The sequence below is a fragment of the Zea mays genome, chromosome 4, assembly GCF_902167145.1.
Source record: "Zea mays cultivar B73 chromosome 4, Zm-B73-REFERENCE-NAM-5.0, whole genome shotgun sequence".
Lineage (NCBI taxonomy): Eukaryota > Viridiplantae > Streptophyta > Magnoliopsida > Poales > Poaceae > Zea > Zea mays.
The window spans coordinates 178227410-178246474 of NC_050099.1; positions in this window are offsets into that span (position 1 = coordinate 178227410).

Genomic DNA, 19065 nt, shown 5'->3' on the forward strand with positions numbered 1-19065 from the left:
AGGAACCATGCATTTTTGTATCATGATAGAAGACAAACTAGAAATGTAAGTCATGATGCTTTTGATTCATATGTTTATGATTCTCATGCCATGTTTGCTCCTAGTTCCTCTTATGTGTATGATAGAAATGTTACTAGGAGAAATGTTGTTCCTAAAAGAAATGCTATTCATCATGTGCCTAGAAGGAATGTTATTCATGCTCCTAGGAAAGTAGTGAATGAACCTTCTACAATTTATTGTGCTTTGAATGCTTCATTTGCAATTTGTAGAAAGGATAGAAAAGTAATTGCTAGGAAGTTAGGGGCAAAATGCAAAGGTGATAAAACTTGCATTTGGGTCCCTAAGGAAATTGTGACTAACCTTGTAGGACCCAACAAGAGTTGGGTACCTAAGTCCCAAGCCTAAATTTGCCTTGCAGGTTTATGCATCCGGGGGTTCAAGCTGGATCATTGATAGCGGATGCACAAACCATATGACGGGGGAGAAGAAGATGTTCACCTCCTACGTCAAGAATAAGGATTCCCAAGATTCAATCATATTCGGTGATGGGAATCAAGGCAAGGTAAAAGGGTTAGGTAAAATTGCAATTTCTAATGAGCACTCTATCTCTAATGTGTTTTTAGTAGAGTCACTAGGATATAATTTACTATCTGTTAGTCAATTGTGCAATATGGGATATAACTGTCTGTTTACAAATATAGATGTGTCTGTCTTTAGAAGAAGTGATGGTTCACTAGCTTTTAAGGGTGTATTAGACGACAAACTTTATTTAGTTGATTTTGCAAAAGAAGAGGCCGGTCTAGATGCATGCTTAATGGCTAAGACTTGCATGGGCTGGCTGTGGCATCGCCGCTTAGCACATGTGGGGATGAAGAACCTTCACAAGCTTCTAAAGGGAGAACACGTGATAGGTCTAACCAATGTTCAATTCGAAAAAGATAGACCTTGTGCAGCTTGTCAAGCAGGGAAACAGGTGGGAGGAGTGCATCACAGCAAGAATGTGATGACCACTTCAAGACCCCTGGAGCTGCTGCATATGGACCTCTTCGGACCCGTCGCCTATCTAAGCATAGGGGGAAGTAAGTATGGTCTAGTTATTGTTGATGACTTTTCCCGCTTCACTTGGGTGTTCTTTTTGCAGGATAAGTCTGAAACCCAAGGGACCCTCAAGCGCTTCCTCAGGAGGGCTCAAAATGAGTTTGAGCTCAAAGTGAAGAAGATAAGGAGCGACAACGGGTCCGAATTCAAGAACCTTCAAGTGGAGGAGTTCCTTGAAGAAGAAGGGATCAAGCACGAGTTCTCCGCTCCCTACACACCACAGCAAAATGGTGTGGTAGAGAGGAAGAACAGGACGCTCATTGACATGGCGAGGACGATGCTAGGAGAGTTCAAGACCCCCGAGTGCTTTTGGACGGAAGCCGTGAACACTGCTTGCCACGCCATCAACAGGGTCTACCTTCATCGCCTCCTCAAGAAGACGTCGTATGAGCTTCTAACCGGTAACAAACCCAATGTATCTTACTTTCGTGTATTTGGGAGCAAGTGCTACATTCTAGTGAAGAAAGGTAGAAATTCTAAGTTTGCTCCCAAAGCTGTAGAAGGGTTTTTGTTAGGTTATGACTCAAATACAAAGGCGTATAGAGTCTTCAACAAATCATCGGGTTTGGTTGAAGTCTCTAGCGACGTTGTATTTGATGAGACTAATGGCTCTCCAAGAGAGCAAGTTGTTGATTGTGATGATGTAGATGAAGAAGATGTTCCGACGGCCGCTATACGGACCATGGCGATTGGAGAAGTACGGCCACAGGAACAAGATGAACGAGATCAACCTTCTTCCTCAACTATGGTGCATCCCCCAACCAAAGATGACGAACAGGTACCTCAAGTGGAGGCGCTTGATCAAGGGGGAGCACAAGATAATCAAGTGATGGAGGAAGAAGTGCAACCGGCACCTCCAACCCAAGTTCGAGCGATGATTCAAAGGGATCATCCCGTCGACCAAATTCTGGGTGACATTAGCAAGGGAGTAACTACTCGATCTCGATTAGTTAATTTTTGTGAGCATTACTCCTTTGTCTCTTCTATTGAGCCTTTCAGGGTAGAAGAGGCCTTGCTAGATCCGGACTGGATGTTGGCCATGCAAGAGGAGTTAAACAATTTCAAGCGCAATGAAGTTTGGACACTGGTGCCTCGTCCGAAGCAAAATGTTGTGGGAACCAAGTGGGTGTTCCGCAACAAACAGGACGAGCACGGGGTGGTGACGAGAAACAAGGCTCGACTTGTGGCAAAAGGTTATGCCCAAGTCGCAGGTTTGGATTTTGAGGAGACTTTTGCTCCTGTGGCTAGGCTAGAGTCAATTCGAATCTTGCTAGCATATGCCGCTCACCATTCTTTCAGGTTGTTCCAAATGGATGTGAAGAGCGCTTTCCTCAACGGGCCAATCAAGGAGGAGGTGTACGTGGAGCAACCCCCTGGCTTCGAGGATGAACGGTACCCCGACCATGTGTGTAAGCTCTCTAAGGCGCTCTATGGACTTAAGCAAGCCCCAAGAGCATGGTATGAATGCCTTAGAGACTTTTTACTTGCTAATGCTTTCAAGGTTGGGAAGGCCGATCCAACTCTTTTCACTAAGACATGTGATGGTGATTTGTTTGTGTGCCAAATTTATGTTGATGACATAATATTTGGTTCTACTAACCAAAAGTCTTGTGAAGAGTTTAGCAGGGTGATGACGCAGAAATTCGAGATGTCGATGATGGGCGAGTTGAACTACTTCCTTGGGTTCCAAGTGAAGCAACTCAAGGACGGCACCTTCATCTCCCAAACGAAGTACACGCAAGATCTGCTAAAGCGGTTTGGGATGAAGGACGCCAAGCCCGCAAAGACTCCGATGGGGACCGACGGACACACCGACCTCAACAAAGGAGGTAAGTCCGTTGATCAAAAAGCATACCGGTCAATGATAGGTTCTTTGCTTTATTTATGTGCTAGTAGACCGGATATTATGCTTAGCGTATGCATGTGTGCTAGATTTCAATCCGATCCTAAGGAGTGTCACTTAGTGGCGGTGAAGCGAATTCTTAGATATTTGGTTGCTACGCCTTGCTTCGGGCTCTGGTATCCAAAGGGGTCTACCTTTGACTTAGTTGGATACTCAGACTCCGACTATGCTGGATGTAAGGTCGATAGGAAGAGTACATCGGGGACGTGCCAATTCTTAGGAAGGTCCCTGGTGTCATGGAATTCTAAGAAACAAACATCCGTTGCCCTATCCACCGCTGAGGCCGAGTACGTTGCCGCAGGTCAGTGTTGCGCGCAACTACTTTGGATGAGGCAAACCCTCCGGGACTTTGGCTACAATCTGAGCAAAGTCCCACTCCTATGTGACAATGAGAGTGCTATCCGCATGGCGGAGAATCCTGTTGAGCACAGCCGCACAAAGCACATAGACATCCGGCATCACTTTTTGAGAGACCACCAGCAAAAGGGGGATATCGAAGTGTTTCATGTTAGCACCGAGAACCAGCTAGCCGATATCTTTACCAAGCCTCTAGATGAGAAGACCTTTTGCAGGCTGCGTAGTGAGCTAAATATCTTAGATTCGCGGAACTTGGATTGAATTGTAGCATACATGTGTTTATGCCTTTGATCATGTTCATTCTGCATTTTGTTGCTTATTATGGTGCTCAAGTTGTACAAACACTCCCTGGACCTCACAAGTCCGTTGCAAAGTGATGCACATGTTTAGGGGGAGATGTGTTACAACTTGACCCTTTGAGACTAACCATTTGCTTGAGTTTGCTTGATTGAGTCTCGAAGGAGGATTGAAAGGGAAAAGGTGGACTTGGATCATGAAAGACTTCCACTGCACTCCGATGAGAGGGTAACGAATTCCAAGTTCATCTCATGAAATCTTATTGCCATTTGCTCTTAATTGACGACTTTGGTGAGGCAATGGGGTTAATAGGCCAAGATTAATCCCGTTTTGGTGCTTGATGCCAAAGGGGGAGAAAATAAAGGCCAAAGTGATAAATGGATCAGCTGCCACTTGAGAGATTTTGAAAATAGTAGAATAGAGTTTTTGTTTTGTCAAAAGCTTTTATTGTCTCTCATTGTCTCTATTGTCAAAAGTTGGCTTCTTGTGGGGAGAAGTGTTGATTATGGGAAATAGGGGGAGTTTTTGAAATCTTTGATCAATCTCTTTTGGAATGACTCTCTTTATGCTTCAACATGTGTGTTTGACTTAGAGATAGAAATTTGAGTTTGATTTGCAAAAACAAACCAAGTGGTGGCAAAGGATGATCCATATATGCCAAAATTGAATCAAAACCAATTTGAGTTTTTATTTGAAGTGATTTTGCACTTGTTCCACTTGCTTTATGTTGTGTTGGCATAAATCACCAAAAAGGGGGAGATTGAAAGGGAAATGTGCCCTTGGGCCATTTCTAAGTATTTTGGTGATTGAGTGCAAACACAAGGGCCTAAATGTGAAAATATGCTCATGGATGAACAAAGTGTAAATCACAAGTAAAGGTATGTTTCTAAGCCTTAGTACATTAGTTTTGTGTACTAACATCTTGTCTAAGTGTTAGAAACAGGAGAAAGAAGAAAAGAAAAGAAGTGGAGAGTGGCTGTGTACAGCCAAAGGCTGCTTCGGGCTGGGGCACCGGACTGTCCGGTGTGCACCGGACAGTGTCCGGTGCGCCAGATCAGCGCAGCGCAAACCAGCCGCTCTCGGGTTTTTCTCCGGCGACTTCGGCTAAAATTCACCGGACTGTCCGGTGTGCACCGGACTGTCCGGTGAGCCAACGGTCGGCCGGGCCAACGGTCGGCCGCGCGATCGGCGCGCGACACGTGGCCGAGCCAACGGTCGGAAGGGAGCACCGGACTGTCCGGTGTGCACCGGACTGTCCGGTGCGCCAGATCTGCAACGGTCGGCAACGGTCGGCTTCGCTTTCTATGGAAACAAATCGGGCACCGGACAGTGTCCGGTGTGCACCGGACTGTCCGGTGCGCCACGAGACAGAAGGCAAAGATGGCCTTCCAGATTTGTTCCCAACGGCTCCTAGCTGCCTTGGGGCTATAAAAGGGACCCCTTGGCGCATGGAGGAGCACACCAAGCATTCCTACAACTCTTCTAAGCACCAAGACATCAATCTCACGCACTCGTTTCATTGTGATAGCATATAGAGCTCTTGTGGAGTTGTGAACTCTTTGTGTTGCGTTGCGAGCTCTTGTTGCGACTTGTGTGCGTGTTGTTGCTCTGATTTTCGAGTCTTGTGTGCGTTGCTCATTCCCACCTTACTCCGTATTTCTTTGTGAACTCAATTGTAAGGGCGAGAGACTCCAAGTTGTGGAGATTCCTCGCAAACGGGAAAAGATCAAAGGAAAGAAAAACACCGTGGTATTCAAGTTGATCATTGGATCACTTGAGAGGAGTTGAGTGCAACTCTCGTCCATTGGGACGCCACAACGTGGAGTAGGCAAGTTTTGTACTTGGCCGAACCACGGGATAACCACCGTGTCAACTCTGTGATTGCTTTCTTGTGGTTATTGTGTTTTGACTCCTCTCTAGCCACTTGGCCATACCTGTGCTAACTCTTAACAAGTTTTTGTGGCTTAAGTTTTTGAAGTTTTACAGGATCACCTATTCACCCCCCCCCTCTAGGTGCTCTCAAGGTGCCCTCTTGGAGTTGCTTTACTTGAAATCCCAAGAAGTACTTCAACTCCCCCATCATCAACATCTCGAATTTCTGTGTCATGATCCTACTAAATTCCTCACATGTAGATTCGTTAGTAGACCCAAATATAATATCATCAACATAAATTTGGCATATAAACAAATCATTTGCAAGTGTTTTAGTAAATAAAGTAGGATTGGCTTTTCCGACTTTGAAGCCATTAGTGATAAGGAAATCTCTTAGGCATTCATACCATGCTCTTGGGGCTTGCTTGAGCCCATAGAGCGCCTTAGAGAGTTTATATACATGGTTAGGGTACTCACTATCTTCAAAGCCGGGAGGTTGCTCAACATAGACCTCCTCCTTGATTGGTCCATTGACGAAGGCACTTTTCACATCCATTTGATAGAGCTTGAAGCCATGGTAAGTAGCATAGGCAAGTAAAATGTGAATTGATTCTAGCCTAGCTACGTGTGCATAGGTTTCACCGAAATCCAAACCTTCGACTTGTGAATATCCCTTGGCCACAAGTCGGGCTTTGTTCCTTGTCACCACACCATGCTCATCTTGCTTGTTGCGGAAGACCCACTTGGTTCCTACAACATTTTGATTAGGACATGGAACTAAATGTCATACCTCATTCCTAGTGAAGTTGTTGAGCTCCTCTTGCATCACCACCACCCAATCCGAATCTTGAAGTGCTTCCTCTACCCTGTGTGGCTCAATAGAGGAAACAAAAGAGTAATGTTCACAAAAATGAGCAACACGAGATCTAGTAGTTACCCCTTTTGAATATCGCCGAGGATGGTGTTCACGGGGTGATCTCGTTGGATTGCTTGGTGGACTCTTGGGTGTGGCGGTCTTGAAACTTGTTCATCTTCCTCATCTTGATCATGGGCATCTCCCTCTTGATCATTGCTCTCCTCTTGAGGTGGCTTAACTTCTTGATCTTCTCCTTCATCATTTTGAGCCTTATCCTCATCTTGAGTTGGTGGAGATGCTTGCGTGGAGGAGGATGGTTGATCTTGTGTTTGTGGAGGCTCTTCGGATTCCTTAGGACGCACATCCCCAATGGACATGTTCCTTAGCGCGACGCACAGAGCCTCTTCATCATCTAATTCATCAAGATCAACTTGCTCTACTTGAGAGTCGTTAGTCTCATCAAACACAATGTCACAAGAAACTTCATCTAGTCCAGAGGACTTGTTAAAGACTCTATATGCCCTTGTGTTTGACTCATATCCTAGTAAAAAGCCTTCTACAGCCTTAGGAGCAAATTTAGATTTTCTACCTCTTTTAACAAGAATAAAGCATTTGCTACCAAAGACTCTAAAATATGAAATATTGGGCTTTTTACCGGTTAGGAGTCATATGGTGTCTTCTTGAGGATTCAGTGTAGATACAATCGGTTGATGGCGTAGCACGCGGTGTTGATCGCCTCCGCCCAAAACTGATCCGAAGTCTTGTACTCATCAAGCATGGTCCTTGTCATGTCCAATAGAGTTCTATTCTTTCTCTCCACTACACCATTTTGTTGTGGCGTGTAGGGAGAAGAGAACTCATGCTTGATGCCCTCCTCCTCAAGGAAGCCTTCAATTTGAGAGTTCTTGAACTTCGTCCCGTTGTCGCTTCTTATTTTCTTGATCCTCAAGCCAAACTCATTTTGAACCCGTCTCAAGAATCCCTTTAAGGTCTCTTGGGTATGAGATTTTTCCTGCAAAAAGAACACCCAAGTGAAGCGAGAATAATCATCCACAATAACTAGACAGTACATACTCCCGCCGATGCTTATATAAGCAATCGGGCCGAATAGGTCCATGTGTAGGAGCTCGAGTGGCTTGTCAGTCGTCATAATGTTCTTGTGTGGATGATGAACACCAACTTGCTTCCCTGCCTGACATGCGCTACAAATCCCAATCCTTTGACCAAACCTTGATTCCCATCCTCGAATGTGATAGCTCGTTGGGGATCTTGGTTTTTCTCGTAGGAGGAGAACATCTTCTTCTCCCCTGTCATGTGGTTTGTGCACTCGCTGTCGATGATCCAACTTGAGCCCTCGGATGCATAAACCTACAAAACAAATTTAGTTATTGATTTTAGGTACCCAAACAGTTTTGGGTCCTTTGACATTAGATACAAGAACTTTGGGTACCCAAACACAAGTCCTTGACCCCAACATACTTGGCAACTACCTTGCCGGATTTGTTAGTTAAAACATAGGATGCATCAAAAGTTTTAAATGAAATGTTAGAGTCATTTGATGCAACAGGAGTTTTCTTTTTAGGCAATCTAGCATGGGTTGATTGCCTAGAACTAGATGTCTCACCCTTATACATAAAAGCATGATTAGGGCCAGAGTGAGACTTTCTAGAATGAATTCTCCTAATTTTGCTCTCGGGATAACCGGCAGGGTACAAAATGTAACCCTCGTTATCCTGAGGCATGGGAGCCTTGCCCTTAACAAAGTTAGACAATCTTTTAGGAGGGGCATTAAGTTTGACATTATCCCCCTTTTGGAAGCCAATGTCATCCTTGATGCCAGGGCGTCTCCCACTATAGAGCATGCTTCTAGCAAATTTAAATTTTTTTCATTTTCTAAGTCATGCTCATTAATTTTGGCATTAAGTTGAGCTATGTGATCATTTTGTTTCTTAATTAAAGCTAGGTGATCATGAATAGCATCAACATTAATGTCTCTACATCTAGTGCAAATGGAAACATGCTCAATGGTAGATGTAGAGGGTTTGCAAGAATTAAGTTCAACGATCTTAGCACGTAAAATGTCATTTTCACTTCTAAGATTTGAAATTGTAACATTGCAAACATCTAAGTCTTTAGCCTTAGCAATTAATTTTTCATTTTCAATCTTAAGGCTAGCAAGAGAGACATTTAATTCTTCAATCTTAACAAGTAAACTAGCATTATCATCTCTAAGATTGGGAATTGAAACATCACAAACATTTGAATCAACCTTAGTAATTAATTTTTCATTTTCAATTCTAAGGCTGGCAATAATATCATGGCAAGTGCTTAGCTCATTAGATAATTTTTCACATTTTTCTACTTCTAGAGCATAAGCATTTTTAACCTTAACATGCTTCTTGTTTTCCTTAATTAGGAAGTCCTCTTGAGAATCCAAGAGTTCATCCTTCTCATGAATAGCACTAATTAATTCATTTAATTTTTATTTTTGTTGCATGTTTAGGTTGGCAAAAAGGGTGCGCAAATTATCCTCCTCATTACTAGAATTATCTTCATCACTAGAGGATTCATATTTAGTGGAGGATCTTGATTTTACCTTCTTCCTTTTGCCGTCCTTTGACATGAGGCACTTGTGGCCGATGTTTGGAAAGAGGAGCCCTTTGGTGACGGCGATGTTGGCGGCGTCCTCGTCGGAGGAGGAGTCAGAGGAGCTCTCGTCGGAGTTCCACTCGCGGCACACGTGGGCATCGCCGCCCTTCTTCTTGTAGTATCTCTTCTTTTCTCTCCTCTTTCCCTTCTTGTCGTCGTCCCTGTCACTATCACTAGATAATGGACATTTAGCAATGAAATGATCGGGCTTACCACACTTGTAGCACACCTTTTTGGAACGGGGCTTGTAATCTTTCCCCTTCCTTTGTTTGAGGATTTGACGGAAGCTCTTGATGATGAGCGCCATCTCCTCATTGTCGAGCTTGGAGGCGTCGATGGGAATTCTACTTGGAGTAGAATCTTCTTTCTCCTCCTCCGTTGCCTTGAATGCGACCGGGTGTACTTCGAGCGTGGAGGGGCCATCTTGCTCGATGATTTTCTTTGAGCCTTTGATCATCAACTCAAAGCTCACAAATTTCCCTATTACTTCCTCGGGAGACATTAGTGTATATCTAGGATCACCACGTATTAATTGAACTTACGTAGGGTTAAGAAAAACGAGTGATCTAAGAATAACCTTGACCATTTCATGGTCATCCCATTTTTTGCTCCCGAGGTTGCGCACTTGGTTCACCAAGGTCTTGAGCCGGTTGTACATCTCTTGTGGCTCCTCCCCTTGGTGAAGCCGGAAGCGACCGAGCTCCCCCTCGATCGTCTCCCGCTTGGTGATCTTGGTCACCTCGTCTCCTTCGTGCGCGGTCTTTAGCACGTCCCAAATCTCCTTGGTGCTCTTTAATCCTTGCACCTTGTTATACTCCTCTCGACTTAGAGAGGCGAGGAGTATAGTGGTGGCTTGAGAGTTGAAGTGTCGGATTTGGGCGACCTCGTCCGAATCATAGTCTTCACCCCCGGTGATGGTACCTGTACTCCAATTTCAACAACATCCCAAATGCTAGTGTGGAGTGAGGTTAGGTGATGCCTCATTTTATCACTCCACATATTATAATCTTCACCATCAAACATAGCTGGTTTGCCTAATGGGACGGAAAGTAATGGAGTACGTTTAGAAATGCGAGGGTAGCATAGGGAAATCTTACTAAACTTCTTGCGCTCATGGCGCTTAGAAGTTACGGACGGTGTGTCGGAGCCGGAGGTGGATGGCGACGAAGAGTCGGTCTCGTAGTAGACCACCTTCCTCATCTTCTTCTTGTCACCGCTCCGACGCGACTTGTTGTGTGAAGGGGATCCCTTCACCTTGTTGGCGGACTCCCCGGATTCAGCCTTCCCATGGCTTGTGACGGGCTTCTCGCCGGTCCCGATCTCCCTCTTGGCGGATGCTCCCGACATTACTTCGAGCGGTTAAGCTCTAATGAAGCACCGGGCTTTGATACCAATTGAAAGTCGCCTAGAGGGGGGTGAATAGGGTGAATCTAAAATTTATAAACTTAAGCACAACTACAAGCCGGGTTAGCGTTAGAAATAAGAACGAGCCCGAGAGAGAGGGTGAAAAACAAATCGCGGGCAAATAAGGAGTGAGACACAATGATTTGTTTTACCGAGATTTGGTTCTTGCAAACCTACTCCCCGTTGAGGTGGTCACAAAGACCGGGTCTCTTTCAACCCTTTCCCTCTCTCAAACGGTCACTTAGACCGAGTGAGCTTCTCTTCTCAATCAAACGGGACACAAAGTCCCCGCAAGGACCACCACACAATTGGTGTCTCTTGCCTTGATTACAATTGAGTTTATCACAAGAAAGTATGATAAAGAAAAGAAGCAATCCAAGCACAAGAGCTCAAATGAACACAAATGTCGCTCTCTCTAGTCACTATTTGATTTGGAGTGATTCCAGACTTGGGAGAGGATTTGATCTATTTGGTTGTGTCTAGAATTGAATGTTATAGCTCTTGTAATGTGTTGAAGGTGGAAAACTTGGATGCCATTGAATGTGGGGTGGTTGGGGTATTTATAGCCCCAACCACCAAAAGTGGTCGTTGGGAGGCTGTCTGTCGCATGGCGCACCGGACAGTCCGGTGCGCCACCGGACACTGTCCAGTGCGCCAGGCACGTCAGACGGCCGTTGGGTTCTGACCGTTGGAGCTCTGACTGGTGGGGCCTCTGGGCTGTCCGGTGGTGCACCGGACAGGTCCTGTAGATTGTCCGGTGCGCCTTCTGTGCGTGCTCTGTCCTCTGCATGCGCAGGCGCACATTAAATGCGTTGCAGTCGACCGTTGCGTGCGAAGTAGCCGTTGCTCCGCTGGCACACCGGACAGTCCGGTGCTTCACCGGACAGTCCGATGAATTATAGCGGAGCGGCCTCCCATTTTCTCGAAGGTAGTGAGTTCAGCGTCGAGTTCCCTGGTGCACCGAACACTGTCCGGTGGCACACCGGACAGTCCGGTGCGCCAGACCAGGGTGCCTTTTGGGATGTCTTTAGCTCTCTTTATTTGAACCCATCTTTGGTCTTTTTATTGGCTTGTTGTGAACCTTAGGCACCTGTAAAACTTATAGACTAGAGCAAACTAGTTAGTCCAGTTATTTGTGTTGGACAATTCAACCACCAAAATCAATTTAGGAAAAGGTGTAAGCCTATTTCCCTTTCAGTCACCTCGTCTCCTTCGTGCGCGGTCTTTAGTACGTCCCAAATCTCTTTGGCACTCTTCAACCCTTGCACCTTATTATACTCCTCTTGACTTAGAGAGGTGAGGAGTATAGTAGTTGCTTGGGAATTGAAGTGCTTGATTTGGGCGACTTCGTCCACATCATAATCTTCATCCCCTATGAATGGTACCTGTGCTCCAAATTCAACAATGTCCCATATGCTTGTGTGGAGTGAGGTTAGGTGATACCTCATCATATCACTCCACCTACTATAATCTTCACCATAAAAAACCAGTGTTTTGCCTAATGGGACGGAAAGTAAAGGAGTATGTTTAGAAATGCGACGGTAGCGTAGGGGGATCTTACTAAACTTCTTGCGCTCATGGTGCTTAGAAGTGACGGACAGCGTGTCGGAGCCGGAGGTGGATGGCGACGAAGAGTCGGTCTCGTAGTAGACCACTTTCTTCATCTTCTTTTTCTTCTCGCCGCTCTGATGCGACTTGTTGTGTGAAGGGGATCCCTTCACCTTGTTACCGGACTCCCCCGATGGAGCTTTCCCGTGGCTTGTGGTGGGCTTCTCGCCGGTCACCATCTCCTTCTTGGCGTGATCTCCCGATATCACTTCGAGCGGTTAGGCTCTAATGAAGTACCAGGCTCTAATACCAATTGAAAGTCGCCTAGAGGGGGTGAATAGGCAAATCTGAAATTTATAAACCTTAAGCACAACTACAAGCCGTGGTTAGCGTTAGAAATAAAGCCGAGTCCAAAAGAGAGGGCGAAAACAAATCACAAGCAAATGAAAGCGGATGACACGGTGATTTGTTTTACCGAGGTTCGGTTCTTGCAAACCTACTCCCCGTTGAGGTGGTCACAAATACCGGGTCTCTTTCAACCCTTTCCCTCTCTCAAACAGTCACCTAGACCGAGTGAGCTTTTCTCCTCAATCAATTGGGTCACTTAGACCCTACAAGGACCACCACAACTTGGTGTCTCTTGCTTTGATTACAAAGGTGTTGAGAACAAGAAATGGGGAAGAAGAAAAGCGATCCAAGAACAAGAGCTCAAAGAACACGAGCAAAAACTCTCTCTCTAGTCACTATTTGCTTAGAGTGGAAATGGGACTTAGAGAGGCTTTGATTCTATTTGATTTGTGTCTTGTATTGATTGCACTAGCTCTTGTATTGAATGTGAAGTCTGAAAAACTTGGATGCCTTGAAGTGTGGTGGTTGGGGGTATTTATAGCCCCACCCACCAAAATGGCCGTTGGGGAGGCTGTCTGTCGATGGGCGCACCGGACACAGTCCGGTGCGCTAGCTAGGGATGAAAACGGTCGGAAACGATCGGTAAACACTAAAACCGTTACCATTTTCATATTTTTTTATCGGAAATGAAATCGGAAACGGTAACTCCAGAAACGGAAACAAAATCGGTACTTCGGAAACATCGGAAACGAAAGTTCGGTGCGAAAAATACACCGGTAACGGTCGAAATCTAAAATTCGATCGGTAAACACATCAATATAATAACTTCACTATACAATAAAGATCGTAAATATCACAAGTACATAATTCACAATATAATAAGCTCACAAAGATTACAAGTTAATAATATAACAAGTTTAAGTTCACATAGTCAAAGATTAATCTTTCCTTCCTTCAACTATATTAAAAAATGGCTAGTTAACCAAACAATTCGATATTAAAATAATTATATATATATACACGCACGTACATCAGGCACAAGCATTCCTCCTGCCGCACAGGAGCCACCCGTGATGGCCCATGACGTCTAGACAGGCACAAGCATTCCTCCTGCCGCACAAGAGCCACTCGTGATGGCCCATGACGTCCAGACGTGACGGCCCAGTAGCAGCAAACGCACTACAGCCGTATGTGATGGCTAAGCGCCAGGCAGTAGGTGAGCTGTGAGCATATATATTTGTCCCACATCGCCCAGTTATAACAGATTGAGCCACTGATTCTTTTATATAAAGACGTTGTGTCATCCTTCTTTGACAATTGCTAAACATCTGGGCCGGAGTGAAGTGTGGGCTTGACTGCCTACTTTATTTTTTATTATTTTTTGAAATACTTTTGTTTTTTATTATCTTCGAAAAATTCCGAAATTTAAAATCGGTAAATTCCGGTTAAATTCGGTAACCGAAGGAAACAGTCGGTAGAAGGTTGTACCGATTTCGATACCGATTCCAATATAAAATTCTGATCACCGATTCCGATTTCGAAAAATACCGTTATCGTTGAATTCGGTTGGAAAAAATCGAAAACGGTACCCGAAAAACCGAAAAATTCCGAAACCGTTTTCAACCCTAGCGTCAGCCACGTCATCCAACCGTTAGGGTTCGACCATTGGAGCTTTGACAGATGGGGCCACCGGATAGTCCTGTGGTGCACCGGACAGGTCATGTTCACTGTCCGGTGCGCCTTCTGGCACTGCTCTGACTCTGCGCGCTCTGTCCATGCACTGTAGCGCTTTTACAGGTTTCCGTTGGAGTCGACCGTTGCGCTGTAGCCGTTGCACCGCCGACACACCGGACAGTCCGGTGAATTATAGCGGAGTGGCATTTCCAAAAACCCGAAGGTAGCGAATTGGAGTTGATCTACCCTAGTGCACCGGACACAGTCCGGTGGCACACCGGACAGTCCGGTGCGCCAGACCAGAGCAGCCTTCGGTTTCGTTTGCTCCTTTCTTTTTGAACCCCATCTTGGACATTTTATTGGTTTGTGTTGAACCTTTGGCACCTGTAGAACTTATAATCTAGAGCAAACTAGTTAGTCTAATTATTTGTGTTGGGCAATTCAACCACCAAAATCATTTAGGAAAAGGTTTGGCCCTATTTCCCTTTCACCTCCCCGGCTCACGATAAAGAGGGAGGGCAACGGAATGCGACAGGTTTTTATTTGTGCGAAGTGGTTGTGTGTATGTAAACTATGATATTGTTTGTTGTGAGATGAGAAGGGAACTTCGCTTGCTGCGGCGATTTGTGGGTGCCGAAGACACGTGCTTGGTTGAATCCGTAGGTGGTTCTGTTCGACTGTAACATGCCCTTCGCCATTAGGGTGATTCTTGGCCTTCGGCGCACGTGTAGTGTATATCCGGCTGCACCCTTGGGCGGCTTTTTGCGTGGATGCCTATTAGTGAAGGCTTCGTATCATGCGCTTGTTGCGCTTGTCCGGCTGCACCCGTAGGCGACTTTTGCACGGATGTCTTTTTAGTAAAGACTTCGTGTTGCACACTTGTTGTGCTTGTCCGGCTGCACCCTTAGGCGACTTTTGCATGGATGTCTTTTTAGTAAAGACTTTGTGTTGCACACTTGTTGTGCTTGTCCGGCTGCACCCTTAGGCGGCTTTTGCACGGATTTGTCGCACGCGAGGGTAGTCTGCGCTACCTGTCGCGGTGACCTCGTACATGTCGAATGTCGAAGGCCGTTGTAGCGGTCTTTTTTGACACTTTTTGGTAATGATGCATGGAGTTTTTTGCGGGGGTTTTTCATTGGTATATTACATGGCATCGCCTCGTTAAAACCTCGCCCCCGGGAGGTAAAGAGTGTCGGCCCGAATAACATAGTTTGGAGAATTACAAAGGCGCTTGGGCCTTGGATCTTAAATAAAAAACTTGCGAAGACTATCGATGTTTCATGAGTGTTCTAGGTCTTCGCCGGATGATGTTGCTAGCCTGTAAGCACTAGGGTACGCCTTTGTCTTGACTATGTATGGTCCCTCCCACTTTGGATCGAGCTTGCCCTAGGACTCTGTCCGGATAGTCCTTACGAGTACGAGGTCCCCTTCGCTGAATTTTCTTGGTATGATTGTGTTGTCGCGCATGCTTTGGTCTGGATCTGGTACTTATTGAGGGTCTGCAGAGCAAGAACAAGGTCTCCGTCGATGAGATTCTTGGAGGTTGGTTCGTCGACTTCGGGGACGACTAGCTTGTTTGTTCGAGTGGACTCGTGCTTTAATTCTTGCGGCGTCATTGCTTCGGATCCATACATCAAGCGGAAGGGTGTGAACCCGATTGCTCGGCACTCTGTCGTATTCAAGGCCCATACAACTTCAGGTAATTGGTCGGACCATTTGCCCTTTTTGTCGTCAAGTAGCCTTTTCTTGATGGCGCTGAAGATCTTGCCGTTGGCGCGTTCGACGCCGCCGTTGGATTGTGGGTGGTACATAGAGGCGAAGATAGGCTTGGTGCCGATGGAACTGCAGAATGCTCTGAAGTCTTGGCTGTCAAACTGTTTGCCATTGTCTACGGTGAGTTCGGACGGGACTCCGAAGCGGCAGACAATGTTTTGCTAGAATAATTTTTGGACGGTCTTCGATGTTATCGTGGATACTGCCCTAGCCTCAATCCACTTTGTGAAATATTCAACGACGACGAAGGTGAACTTGAGGTTCCCTTGAGATGTGGGCAGTGGATCGATGATGTCCAGCCCCCAACGTTGAAGTGGCCATGTGTGTGCGATGAGTTTGGTGAATTGCGAAAGGGTTTCCTGAGCGAGGAAAAAACTTTTGGCATGCTTCGCATGACCTAGTGACTCGATTGGCTGTGCAGATTATCGCGAGCCAGTAAAATCCCTGACGGATAACCTTGGCTGCGAGGGCTCTTGGTCCAGAGTGTGAACCGCACATTCCACTGTGGACCTCGCGGAGGATTTATATGCCTTCGGTTTCGGTTATGCATTTGAGCATATGTTGGCTGATTCCTTTTTTGTACAGCTGACCCTCGACTATTTCAAAGTCTCTGCTCCTGTGCTTCAGTCGTTTGGCCTCATTGCGGTCGGTTGGGTGATAGTGGCCTTGCAGGTATAGTGTGATTGGGGCTCTCCAGTCTTCGGCCATGATGAGGTTGACAATTCGGTGGCCCTCCATGTCCTGAGTTATTTGCAAACCTTCGGGACTACGAACGGCGAGCGTGTCGATGACGTGGTAGAACACGTCGGAAGGCAGGCCTTCGCCCTTGGCCGCCGCTTTGGCCAACGCGTCGGCCTCTTCATTCTTGTTGCGGTCGACATGATGTAGTGTGAAACCCTTGAACTGCTTCTCGAGGCTGCGGACGGCGGTGAGATATTGCATGAGCACGGGCTCCTTTGCTGAGTACTCCTTTTCGATCTGGCCAGCGACGACCTTGGAGCCTGTCCTGATTATGCACGTGATGACACCGATGGCTCGTAACTTGTGAAGTCCCAGGATGACGGCTTCGTACTCTGCTATGTTGTTAATGCACCTGTCGGACTCTTGAGCAAAGTTGAGGCGCGCTGCGTATCTGTACTTGACGCCGGTGGGTGATGTGATGATTGCTGCGGCGCCTGCCCCCGCATGGCACCATGCGCCGTCGCAGTGGATAATCTAGATTTTTTTCGAAGATTCCTCTTATGGTCGCCCAGGTCCTGTCCAGTCGACGATGAAGTTGGCCAGGACCTATGATTTGATCATCGTTCTGGGTTCGAATGTGATGTGGTACCCGGATAACTCAACTGCCCATTTGGCAATTCTGGCAGATGCCTCTGGATTCCTGATCAATTCTCCTAGACCCCTGTCCGAAGTGACCCGTACTTTGAATGCCTCGAAGTAGTGTCTGAGCTTACGTGAAGCCATGACAAGTGCGTATGATATTTTCTCGAGTTCAGTCATGTTACGCTTAGAAGTCATGAGGACTTCAGAGACATAGTATACTGGGCACTACCGACTTTTGCCCTCGCTGTTCCGCTCTTGGACTAGTGCTGTGCTGACTGCACATGGTGAGGCCGCGATTTAGAGAAGCAGCGGCAGCGAAGGGTCAGGACTTGTGAGGGTGGCCAGGTCGGACAAGTGTTGTTTGGCGACTCGAAAGCCGCCGCTTGCTCTGGTCCCCAAGCAAAGTCTTTTGCGCCATGCAGTGTCTTGAGGAAGGGTAGACTCCGCTCCGCTATAATTCACCAGACTGTCCGGTGGGTCACCGGACTGTCCGGTGTGCCAGCAGAGCAACGGCTTAGAAGCGCAACGGTCGACTCCAACGGTCGCCTGCAATGTGAACAGTGCACGAATAGTTCGCGCAGAGTCAGAGCAGCGCCAGAAGGCGCACCGGACAATGAACAGTGCCTTTCCGGTGCGGCACCAGACTGTCCGGTGCACCAAGAAGTCAGAGCTCCAACGGTCGAAACCGTTAGAACCCTAACGGTTGGGTGACGTGGCTGGCGCACCGGACAGTGTTCGGTGGCGCACCGGACTGTCCGGTGCGCCCATCGACAGCAGCCCTCCCCAACGACTGTTTTGGTGGTTGGGGCTATAAATACCCCCAACCACCACTATTCAAGGCATCCAAGTTCCAGCATATTGCATTCAATACAAGAGCTCTAGACTTTACTCCAAGACACAAACAAGAGATCAAATCCTCTCCAAAGTCCAAAACCACTCCAAACACTTAGTGACTTGTGAGAGAGAGATTTTTGTGTTCATTTGAGTTCTTGTCGCTTGGATCGATTTCTTCTTCCCCATTCTTGTTCTTCAAAGCACTTGTAATCAAAGCAAGAGACACCAATTGTGTGGTGGTCCTTGTGAGGGGTCTAATTGACCCGTTTGATTAAGGAGAAAGCTCACTCGGTCTAGGTGACCGTTTGAGAGAGGGAAAGGGTTGAAAGAGACCCGGTCTTTGTGACCACCTCAACGGGGACTAGGTTTGCAATAATCGAACCTCGGTAAAACAAATCACCGTGTCACTCGCTTTATTTCTTGGTTGATTTGTTTTCGCCCTCTCTCTCGAACTTCAATTTTGTTCTAACGCTAACCCCAGCTTGTAGTTGTGCTTAAAGTTTGTAAATCTCAGTTTCCGCCTATTCACCCCCCTCTAGGCGACTTTCAGGCGGCCAATCTGCCTGTCAGTCGCTGGACGTCCCTGGTGGACTGCGGGGTGCCATGCTTAAGATTGCCTGTATTTTGGTGGGGTTGGCTTCGATCCCTCGGTGCGATACCAGGTAACCAAGTATTTCCCCCTGGCGAACTCCGAAGACACACTTCTCAGGGTTGAGCCGGAGCCGTGTGTCGCACATGTTGGCGAATGTTTCTACAAGATCGGCCAGGTGATCCTCTTTGTTTTTGCTGGCAACGACGATGTCGTCCACGTAGGTGTAAATGTTGCGGCCGACTTGGCTTTCGAGGACCCTCTTGGTGAGGCGAGAGAAGGTGGATCCGACATTCTTGAGTCCCTCTAGCATTCTTACGAAGCAGTATGTGCCGAACGGTGTGATGAAGCTTGTGCTTGCCTTATCATGCTCTTTCATGTAAATCTGGTGGTACCTAGAGAAACAATCAAGGAGTGACATGACTTCGCAGCCTGCTGCGCTATCGACTATTTTGTCGATCCGTGGCAAGGGGAAGTTATCCTTGGGACAAGCCTTATTGAGGCTTGTGAAGTCTAGGCACATGCGCCACTTGCCGCTGT